Below are 12198 nucleotides of genomic sequence, written 5' to 3'. Positions count from 1 at the left end.
TGCAATCCTGCTCATGATGACAAACATCTCTGTGATTTAGTCTCTTCACTGTTTACAAGAAGTTTTATAATAGAATCTACTGCTAAGGGCATTGTGAAGAATGCAAAGCAAACTGCATGCAATTATTGCTGCCAGCTGATGAAATTTTAATGTATGGTTCCCTTGAAGAAAATTTAAAAGTAAAACTAAAACAAACAATGGAGTGCTTATATCCAGTGACAGTGGAAAAGTTAACTTACCATGTGAGATAACAAACATTTTTTAAACTAAAATAAAGTCTCAGAGAAAATTTTGTGCTTAATTAACAATGTAATTACATATGATTTTAAAGAGTCAAATCCCATGTAAGAACTGATTTTATGATATGATTATATAGGTATATATATGAAATAAAAAACTATTCTTTGTTACCCATTCCTCTTTTTCTGATTATTGTGCATGCAGGAAGTAGTTACGCATGTAATCATATCTGTTTTCTGTTGGATGCCACATTCGATGTGTTTCATCCATGTGGTGAATTTAGTCTTTTATTCTGTTAGCTCTTCATCTCTTTTGACCCAGATCCTGGAGTCTTCACAACATCCCCGCTCTGAGTGGTCCTCACCATGGTTAACACATCATTCATCTAAACTTTTCCTGATTATGCAAACCATTTTGAGTTTCTTTTTGGTTAACTCTTCTAACATGGATGCCCTGGCTCTTAACCCACTGTCCCAGGATACAAAAACTATTACCTATATATTTTGGATTCTTCAAAGACTGATTACATTATGTGAGTTTATGTAATAAATATGTAATAGAGATGGATAATCATTGCTTCATAATTTCTTTAGTCATACTATATGATGCAATGCTTCCTACTGTGTGACACATAAATGTAAGGCAGTCTTTCGTCAAAATGTGAAGACAAATTGGATTAAGCTTTATGATGTCCATTCTTTTGAATTGTTCCTCAGCTAACTTTGCCACTTTTGTTCACTCATTGCCTCAATTCTGTGTTGATAACATGGTGTCTTTCCAGGGATTGAGACAGACAATACTTCTTAAATAATTTTATGCACAGTCTTTGTAAAGCCTTTCCCAAGACTAGAAAGGATGTTTAACTTCCTGTGAGCATCGGGCCAATAACTTTGTAGAATAGGCTTCACTGTGTCAGTCATGTCTGGGTCTTCTCCATATGGATCCATAATCCATGACTAGTCATTGAGTTTAACATATCACACATAACGTATTAAGTAATGACTGCAAATAAGGATTCATGAAATACCATTAATTGAACATTTTATTCGGTTTATCTCTGTAACAATGAATACATTTTAAGAATCAATTATTATTACCTCTCTGAATATAAAAATATAACAGTAAACAACTTTAGCCATTGTGGGAAAACATCTGAGTTTATATTTGGAAAGACTGAGAGAAAAAATGGCTGAAGTAAGGAAGCTATTTTCTGAAATGGACGAGTTGATATGGAAATAAAACCACAGGACGTATCACATAAAGATAACCAAGTGGAAGCTAAAAAGCTGATAAATGCATACACCACCAAAAGGTCCATGAAGACATAGTTGCCTATTTGGGACTGTCACCCCCACAAGTCAGCTTATAACACAGTGCTTCCCCCATGCCCAGCGCTCAAAGGCCATTGATGTAGCTTTTCATAGGCAGTTGTTAGGAAAGTACATCTACTTCACCAGACACTTCCTGCAGGAGAAAGAGATTGTTAGTCAGTCCTGACTGGCAATCGTTAGCACTTCCCTTTTTATCTATCCATATATTTATCTGTACATTCACCCATCAATCTACCCACCTACCCACATCTCTCTCTCTCTCTCTCTCTCTCTCTCTCTCTCTCTCTCTCTCTCGATTGTGACTGCCTTGTTTTTAACACTCATGACATGACTAAGATTTAGCTAAGGGAAAGTTCTATCATTAATGTTGGCAGGGAGTCTTCAGTTTTATGTGGAAAAATGTCTTAAAAATTGCTATAGAAGGAGCTGAAGAGAATGTTCAATACTTAATAACATCCACCATTTCACAAAAGATACACACACACATCTTTTTATTATTATTATTATTAACTTGAGTATTTCTTATTTACATTTCCAATGTTATTCCCTTTCCCGGTTTCCAGGCCAACATCCCCCTAACCCCTCCTCCTCCCCTTCTCTATGGGTGTTCCCCTCCCCATCCTCCCCCCATTGCCACTCTCCCCCCAACAATCTCGTTCACTAGGGGTTCAGTCTTAGCAGGACCAAGGGCTTCCCCTTCCACTGGTGCTCTTACTAGGATATTCATTGCTACCTATGAGGTCAGAGTCCAGGGTCAGTCCATGTATAGTATTTAGGTAGTGGCTTAGTCCCTGGACGCTCTGGTTGCTTGACATTGTTGTACTTTTGGGGTCTCGAGCCCCTTCAAGCTCTTCCAGTTCTTTCTCTGATTCCTTCAACGGGGGTCCTATTCTCAGTTCAGTGGTTTGCTGCTGGCCTTCGCCTCTGTACTTGCTGTATTCTGGCACACACACACATCTTAAAAAGTCAGTGTAAGTTAAGTCCTGAAGCCATGAGCATTTCTGTACGGATAGTGAAAGTGTAACTTTTCTTTTTCCAAACTCCATTGTATATCCAAAATCTACCATTGACTACTATCTTATCTATTGTCTGAAATGAAATAAAGAATAATGAAGCAGTGCAGTTGATTAAAAGAACAAAGCCTTTCTACTTGAAGCATCCTAGGTGGAGGCTGAAAATACATAGGCGATTGAGTGGAAACTCACTCAAATTCCTACTATTCCGGTGTCAGGGCCTGAAATTCAACTATAACCATAGAGTCATTCATACCAAAGACAGCCTCACTTAATGAGCACATGGACTTTTTTCTGTTCTAAAAATTTTAAAGCTATAGGCCATAGTGTTGCACTATAGAAAGGAGTTATTGTGAGGAGATTCTAATTTCTACCTAAAGAAATTCAAAACGTTCAGAATGGCAAAAAAGTGAAACAGAAGAAAATGTCACTATTTCCAACTGTCTTCCATCCTAAGGAACCAAACCCCCTTCCCAGGAGAAGAAAGGATATTAGAGCAGTGCAGGATCACCATGAATTGTGTTAGCTTCCCTGCCAAAACCAAGCTGAGGTGACCATACACTCTTTCCCAGACTGAGAGGGAAAGGACAGCACTATGGTAACATGACCATGAAGCCAGCCTGCACACTTTTTTTTTAATTTCTTATTTACATTTCGATTTTATTCCCCTTCCCGGTTTCCAGGCCAACATCCCCCTAACCACTCTGCCTTCCCTTCTCTATGGGTGTTCCCCTGCCCATCCTCCCCCCATTACCGCCCTCCCCCCCAACAATCAAGTTCACTGGGGGTTCAGTCTTGGCAGGACCAAGGGCTTCCCCTTCCAATGGTGCACTTACTAGGCTATTCATTGCTACCTATGAGGTTGGAGCCAAGGATCAGTCCACGTATAGTCTTTGGGTAGTGACTTAGTCCCTAGAAGATCTGGTTGCTTGGCATTGCAGTTCATATGGGGTCTCGAACCCCTTCAAGCTCTTTCAGTCCTTTCTAAGATTCCTTTAACAGGGGTCCCATTTTCAGTTCAGTGGTTTAATGATGGCATTTGCTTATGTATTTGCTGCATTCTGGGTATGTCTATCAGGAGAGACTGACATCCGGTTCCTGTCGGCCTGCACTTCTTTGCTTCATCCATCTTATCGAATTTGGTGGCTGTATATGTATGGGCCACATGTGGGGCAGGCTCTGAATGGGTGTTCCTTCTGCCTCTGTTTTAATCTTTGCCTCCCTATTCCCTGCCAACGGTATTCTTGTTCCCCTTTTAAAGAAGGAGTGAAGCATTCTCATTTTGGTAATCCGTCTTGAGTTTCATGTGTTCCGTGCATCAAGGGCAATTCAAACATTTGGGCTAATAGCCACTTATCAGTGAGTGCATACCATGTGCGTTTTTTTGTGATTGGGTTACCTCACACAGGATGATATTTTCCACTTCCGTCCATTTGCCTATGAATTTCATAAAGTCATTGTTTTTTATAGCTGCGTAATATTCCATTGTGTAGATGTACCACATTTTCTGTATCCATTCCTCTGTTGAAGGGCATCTGGGTTCTTTCCATTTTCTGGCTATTATAAATAAGGCTGCGATGAACATAGTGGAGCACGTGTCTCTTTTATATGTTGAGGCATCTTTTGGGTATATGCCCAAGAGAGGTATAGCTGGATCATCAGGCAGTTCAATGTCCAATTTTCTGAGGAACCTCCAGACTGATTTCCAGAATGGTTTTACCAGTCTGCAATCCCACCAACAATGGAGGAGTGTTCCTCTTTCTCCACATCCTCACCAGCATCTGCTGTCACTGGTGTTTTTTATCTTAGCCATTCTGATTGCTGTGAGGTGGAATCTCAGTGTTGTTTTGATTTGCATTTCCCTTATGACTAGAGATGTTGAACATTTCTTTAGGTGTTTCTCAGCCATTCAGCATTCCTCAGCTGTGAATTCTTTGTTTAGGTTTGAACCCCATTTTTAATAGGGTTATTTGTCTCCCTGCGGTCTAACTTCTTGAGTTCTTTGTATATTTTGGATATTAGGCCGCTATCTGTTGTAGGTTTGGTAAAGATCTTTCCCCATCTGTTGGTTGTCGTTTTGTCCTAACATCAGTGGCCTTTGCATTACAGAAGCTTTGCAGTGTTATGAGATCCCATTTGTTGATTCTTAATCTTAGAGCATAAGCCATTGGTGTTTTGTTTAGGAAATTTTCTCCAGTGCCCATGTGTTTGAGATGCTTCCCCAGTTTTTCTTCTATTAGTTTGAGTGTATCTGGTTTTATGTGGAGGTCCTTGTTCCATGTGGACTTAAACTTTGTACAGGGTGATAAGCATGGGCCGATCTGCATTCTTCTACATGCTGACCTCAGATGAACCAGCATCATTTACCGAAAATGCTATCTTTTTTCCATTGGCCAGTTTTGCCTCCTTTGTCAAAAATTAAGTGACCATAGGTGTGCGGTTTATTTCTGTGTCTTCAATTCTATTCCACTGGTCTATCTGTCTGTCTCTGTACCAATACCATGCAGGTTTTACCACTATTGCTCTGTAATACTGCTTGAGTTCAGGGATAGTGATTCCCCTGATGTCCTTTTATTGTTGAGGATAGTTTTAGCTCTCCTGGGTTTTTTGTTATTCCAGATGAATTTGCAAATTGTTCTGTCTAACTCTATGAAGAGTTTGATTGGTATTTTAATGGGGATTGCATTGAATTTGTAGATCGCTTTTGGTAAAATGGCCATTTTTACTATATTAATCCTGCTAATCCATGAGCATGGGAGATCTTTCCATCTTCTGAGGTCTTCTTCAATTTCTTTCTTCAGAGGCTTGACGTTCTTATCATAGAGATCTTTCACTTGCTTGGTTAAAATCACACAGAGGTAATTTATATTATTTGGGTCTAATATGAAGGGTGTCGTTTCCCTAATTTCTTTCTCGGCTTGTTTCTCTTTTGTGTAGAGGAAGGCTACTGATTTATTTGAGTTAATTTTATACACAGCCAATTTCTGAAGGTGTTTATCATGTTTAGCAGTTCTCTGGTGGAACTTTCAGAATCAATTAAATATATTTTCATATCATCTGCAAATAGTGATATTTTGTCTTCTTATTTTCCAATCTGTATCCCTTTGATCTCCTTTTGTTGTCGGATTGCTCTGGCTAGAACTTCAAGAATTATATTGAATAAGTAGGCAGAGAGTGGGCAGCCTTGTCTAGTCCCTGATTTTAGTGGGATTGCTTCAAGTTTCTCTCCATTTCGTTTAATGTTAGCAACTGGTTTGCTGTATATGGCTTTTACTATGTTTAGGTATGGGCCTTGAATTCCTATTCTTTCCAGGACTTTTATCATGAAGGGGTGTTGAATTTTGTCAAATGCTTTCTCAGCATCTAATGAAATGATCATGTGGTTTTGTTCTTTCAGTTTGTTTATATAATGGATCACGTTGATAGTTTTCCGTATATTAAACCATCCCTGCCTGCCTGGGATGAAGCCTACTTGATCATAGTGGATGATTGTTTTGATGTGCTCTTGGATTCGGTTTGCCAGCATTTTATTGAGTATTTTTGTGTCGATATTCATAAGGGAAATTGGTCTGAAGTTCTCTTTCTTTGTTGGGTCTTTGTGTGGTTTAGGTATAAGAGTAATTGTGGCTTCATAGAAGGAATTCGGTAGGGCTCCATCTGTTTCAATTTTGTGGAATAGTTTGGACAGTATTGGTATGAGGTCTTCTATGAAGGTCTGATAGAATTCTGCACTAAACCCGTCTGGACCTGGGCTCTTTTTGGTTGGGAGACCTTTAATTACTGCTTCTATTTCCTTAGGAGTTATGGGGTTGTTTAACTGGTTTATCTGTTCCTGATTTAACTTCGGTACCTGGTATCTGTCTAGGAAATTGTCCATTTCTTGGAGATTTTCAAGTTTTGTTGAATATAGGCTTTTATAGTAAGATCTGATGATTTTTTTAATTTCCTCTGAATCTGTAGTTATGTCTCCCTTTTCATTTCTGATTTTGTTAATTTGGACACGCTCTCTCTGTCCTCTCATTAGTCTGGCTAAGGGTTTATCTATCTTGTTGATTTTCTCAAAGAACCAACTTTTGGTTCTGTTGATTCTTTCTATGGTCCTTTCTGTTTCTACTTGGTTGATTTCAGCTCTGAGTTTGATTATTTCCTGCCTTCTACTCCTCCTGGGTGTATTTACTTCTTTTTCTTCTAGAGCTTTTAGGTGTGCTGTCAAGCTGCTGACATATGCTCTTTCCTGTTTCTTTCTGCAGGCACTCAGAGCTATGAGTTTTCCTCTTAGCACAGCTTTCATTGTGTCCCATGAGTTTGGGTATGTTCTACCTTCATTTTCATTAAATTCTAAGAAGTCTTTAATTTCTTTCTTTATTTCTTCCTTGACCAGGTTATCATTGAGTAGAGCATTGTTCAACTTCCATGTATATGTGGGCGTTCTTTCCTTATTGTTATTGAAGAGCATCTTTAGCCCATGGTGGTCTGTTAGGATAGATGGGATTATTTCTATCTTTCTGTATCTGTTGAGGCCTGTTTTTGACCAATTATATGGTCAATTTTGGAGAAAGTACCATGAGGTTTTGAGAAGAAGGTATATCCTTTTGTTTTTGGATAGAAAGTTCTATAAATATCTGTTAATTCCATTTGGTTCATGACTTCTCTTTGTCTGTCTACGTCTCTGTTTAATTTCTGTTTCCATGATCTGTCCATTGATGAGAGTGGGGTATTGAAATCTCCTACTATTATTGTGTGAGTTGCAATGTGTGCTTTGAGGTTTAGTAAGGTTTCTTTTATGTATGTAGGTGCCCTTGTATTTGGAGCATAGATATTTAGGATTGAGAGTTCATCTTGGTGGATTTTTCCTTTGATAAGTATGAAATGTCCTTCCTTATCTTTTTTGATGACTTTTAGTTGAAGATCAATGTTATTAGATATTAGAATAGCTACTCCAGCTTGTTCCTTCAGACCATTTGCTTGGAAATTTGTTTTCCAGCCTTTCATTCTGAGGTAGTGTCTGTCTTTGTCTCTGAGGTGTGTTTCCTGTAGACAGCAGAATGCAGGGTCCTCATTGCATATCCAGTTTGCTAACCTATGTCTTTTTATTGGAGAGTTGAGACTATTGATGTTGAGAGAAATTAAGGAATAGTGCTTATTGCTTCCTGTTACATTCATATTTGGATGTGAGACTGTGTTTGTGTGATTTGTAGAAAGATATTGTAGAAATTTGGTTTTGTCATGGAATATCTTGGTTTCTCCATCTATGTTAATTGAGAGTTTTGCAGGATACAGTAACCTGGGCTGGCATTTGTGTTCTCTTACAGTCTGTATGACATCCAAGATCTTCTGGCATTCATAGTCTGTGGTGAGATGCCTGGTGTGATCCTGATAGGTCTGCCTTTCTATGTTACTTGACCTCTTTCCCTTACTGCTTTTAATATTCTTTCTTTGTTTTGTGCATTTGGTGTTTTGACTATTATGTGACAGGAGGAGTTTCTTTTCTGGTTCAATCTATTTTGAGTTCTGTAAGTTTCTTGTACTTTTATGGGCATCTCTTTCTTTAGGTTAGGGAAATTTTCTTCTATGATTTTGTTGAAGATATTTACTGGTTCTTTGAGCTGGAAATCTTCACTCTCTTCTATACCTATTATCCTTAGGTTTGATATTCTTATTGAGTCCTGGATTTCATGTTTGTTTTGGACCAGTATCCTTTTCTACCTTACATTATCTTTGACAGTTGTGTCGATGATTTCTGTGGAATCTTCTGCTCCTGAGTTTCTCTCTTCTATCTCTTGTATTCTGTTGGTGATCTTGTATCTACCGCTCCTTGTCTCTTCCTTTGGTTTTCTATATCCAGGGTTGTCTCCTTTTGTGCTTTCTTTATTGCTTCCATTTCTATTTTTAATTCCTTCACCTGTTTTATTGTGTTTTCCTGGAATTCTTTCAGGGATTTTTCTGATTCCTCTCTATAGGCTTCTACTTGTTTATTTATGTTTTCTTCTGTTTCTCTAAGGGGTTTCTTTTTTTTTTTTTTTGTCTTTCTTGAAGTCCTCTATCATCATGATCTAATGTGATTTTAAATCTAGATCTTGCTTTTCTGGTGTGTTTGGATTTTCAGTGTTTGCTTTGGTGGGAGAATGGGCTTTAATGATGTCATGTAGTCTTGGTTTCTGTTGCTTGGGTTCCTGCGCTTGCCCCTTGCCATCAGGTTGTCTCTGGTGTTACCTTGTTCTGCTATTTCTGACTGTGACTAGACCTCCCTATATGCCTGTGTGTCAGGAGTGCTGTATACCTGTTTTCCTGTTTTCTTTCAGCCAGTTATGGGAACAGAGTGTTCTGCTTTCAGACGTGAAGTCTTTCCTGTGTACTGGTCTTCAACTCTTCCTGTGGGCCTGTGTCCTGAGTCCACTAGGCAGGTCACTTGGAGCAGAAAAGTTGGTCTTACCTGTGGTCCCTCAGCTGAAGTTGCTCCTGGGGGGCTGCTTTTGAGCTCTTCCTGAGGGTGGCAATAAGGAGGTCCTGCCCCATTTTTTCCTGGTGCCCCTGTGCACCAGTGTCCCAGATGGTATTAGGTGTTTTCCTCTGGATTCATAAATGTGGGCAGAATGTAGTCTCTTCGGGCTTCCCAGGCATGTCTGCCCCTCTGAAGGTTTAGCTCTCCCTCCCAGGGGATTTGGGGGCAGGGAGCTTTTGATCTGGTCCCTTCAGATCAGGAAAGTGTCTGGACCGCAGAGGACCTGCCACTTCCACACTTTTTAAATCTTTCCAATCACCTCCTATTTTACTGCAGAGCAAGCTATATCTTCCAGTAGTATTCTGATCATTGTTTCTGCACACTATTTTTGAGACGTTAGTGTGGAAAATGAGAGGAATATAGGACTGTAAGGGTACCACAAGTCAGAAGAGCAGAGCTTACAGATGGAGTTCAAGAGTCAGACCTTCATTCATAGTCAAGGAAACGTTCTGTGAGAAATGTTGGAACACTAACAGGCCAGGGAGACTTGTAACCTACAGGAAGCAGGCAGCCTTCTGACTGCCATTTCTGTGTGTTACTGGATCCCTAGTGAAGACCAGTATTCAGGTTTATTTTCCTTCAGACACAGCCCTGTTCTATATGTGTTAAGGATCTGTATACATTTGTCCAGCCATCTGAACTTATATTGTTTGGTACATTTTTAGTAGTGTAAGTAAGGTGTGACCCATAAAACTAAGAAAGCTTCCTTCTGTTCCTTCTGTAGAGTATCTTATTCTCCAGGCAAAGAAGCACGACACAAGCTAAACTTTCCATTCAATACTAGTTTCAGGTGTACATCCAAACACCCATTCTCAGAAAACACACACACACACACACACACACACACACACACACACACACAAATTCTTTTTTACATCTCTAACCTTCTCTCCTATGACCCTCCACCCCTTTACCTGGGAGGCATGAACTCTATTCCACTGGAAAGTTTGCTTTCCCCTCCTACCAGTACAATTGTCTGTTTCTATTGATATCAGTTTCAGACACTCTTATTTTCATGCTGCTTCATTCAATCCTGATTTTCCATCATTATTTTAGTTTGATAATTAAATGAATCCTTGTGATTTGATCCAAATCCCATTGTTATTTTATAAATATACAAAAGTTAGTACTCATTAACATATCACCAAAGATCATATTATTTAATATTATGAATTTATATTGCTAAAATCATGATTAATAAAGACAAAGAAACAATTTGTTTCATTTGTCCAAGAACTAGCCCCCTTTATACATGTGAAATGACCATCTATGAGATTAAGATTATGACACACACACACACACACACACACACACACACACACACACACCCTGCATCCATATATACATCTTTTTCTCTCAGATAATGACTGTTTCAACATGACAGTTTCATAACAATTTATCAGTTGTACATATTTTTCTGTTTTTCTGTCCTTCCATATACCTTCACTTGAAATATTTCTGTTTTAACTTTATATAAAGTTGTAGTGTGCATCTTATTCCACATAAGACAAAAAGTTATTTGACATCTAGTAACTCTCTCTGTTTAGCCTAAAATAATAAAATAGTACAAATGGTTCTATCTAGACTAAAGTATTTCTGTTATTCTAATTATTTTTCTTTGGTAATATTAATTTGTCTTCAGTAGAAAATATATTCTGCAAAGCCATTGTTATCCTGGCTATTTTCAGTTGAATCTGGGATTATCTTTTATCTCTTTACTATTATATGTCTTCTCTTCTGATATTATTACTGTTGTTATTTTAATCGTTATAATTGTTACCTGATATATCCTATAACTCTTCCATATTGAGTAAATGATGTTAGACTAGATTTTTATCAATGTCTCTGTTTATGTAGCAAATATATTTTCATGATCTTTTTATATAGAAAACATTGCAAGTCATCTGGTCTTAGATAACTAAATAATGTCTTCTTCCCTGTGGAATACTATTCCCCAACTCTCAACATCCCTTAGTTGCCCATAGTTCTTTGTGTAGTTCTGAGACCTCATGGCCTTTCTCCCTCTCTACATGTGCTCACATGTTTGTGTGTATATTTATTGTCCTTGTTTATCTGCACAGAAAACCTGTAAAGACATAAAACTAACAGATGTCTGTGGATGTGGGTATATATATATATATATATATATATATACATATATATATATGTATATATATGTGTGTGTGTGTGTGTGTGTGTGTGTGTGTGCATGCGTGCATGTGTGTGTGAGATTAGTAATTGTCAAAGAAAACTAGCCCATGAATTAGAAAGAGTGGGAAATGTTGTACAGGAAGGATTAGATAAAACAAAGGGAAGGGAAAAGGATATAATTCTATAATAATCCTAAAAGTAAAGGAAATTATTAAAACAATAAAAAATAGACATCAAACAACAGTTTAGAAAAATGATTGAGTACTTTTGCTCTTTTGAATTTCTGAATTCAGCAATAATCTATTTTCATTTTCTCTCAGTTGACATATTCTTTTTTGATAGGTATCTTGTATCTTTTAGGTTCCTTCTCCTGTCAGCATTCTTTGTGAGACCTGTGTGCATGTGCCTAATTCTTATTCAAACATGATATGTGAAGTTGTGTTGACTAAGGTGACTGGGAGATGGATATCAAACATTTCAGTGTTTCCCAGACAAATGATAGGCAGGCTGTCCAAAGCAAGGCAGTGAAAGTGGCTCTCTCCATTTCCTGGTGTTTGAGTTCTGCACACTCACCATTATGGAGACATTTTGAGATGGACAGAGCTCAAAGTGAATGGGAACACTGTCAATAGGAAATCTCTGCAAATATTGTCAGCAATAGATATTGCTGCTTATATAAATACACAGGCATTTACTTATAGACAGACAGATTGGCTTTTTTGAAGAAAAAGGAAATTAGAACCTTCTAATAGACTAACAAATGTACCTCAGTAATTATATTGTTTTACCAAAATTCAAAGGTCAGTGTTGCTCCACTGGTTTCTACATTATCTTTTCTAATATTAAGATATTATTAAGTTTCAGGCTTATCTTTATTTTTGGGTCATTTCTGACTCAGAGATATGGCCTGTTGCCTGGTTTGTTTTCTGTTTTTGTAATCAAGACCCCATTGAAAGCAACG

General features: G+C 38.0%; 1 long non-coding RNA gene across 12 annotated transcripts in view; it reads right to left on the bottom strand.

Annotated features, from left to right (window-relative positions):
• Nucleotides 1-1264: 1264 nt before the first annotated feature.
• Nucleotides 1265-12198, bottom strand: part of LOC103693758 (uncharacterized) — a 67067-nt gene continuing 56133 nt past the window's right edge. For all 12 annotated transcript variants that reach the window (XR_015638406.1, XR_015638405.1, XR_015638404.1 and 9 more), the window contains one exon: nucleotides 1265-1704. This is a non-coding gene — a long non-coding RNA (uncharacterized LOC103693758). The remainder of the gene's footprint in view (nucleotides 1705-12198) is intronic.

The sequence above is a fragment of the Rattus norvegicus genome, chromosome 15 (assembly GCF_021556685.1).
Source record: "Rattus norvegicus strain SHRSP/BbbUtx chromosome 15, alternate assembly SHRSP_T2T, whole genome shotgun sequence".
NCBI classification, from domain to species: Eukaryota; Metazoa; Chordata; class Mammalia; order Rodentia; family Muridae; genus Rattus; species Rattus norvegicus.
Note: the sequence above shows the minus strand (reverse complement) of the source record. Positions and strands in the feature narration are given on the sequence as shown.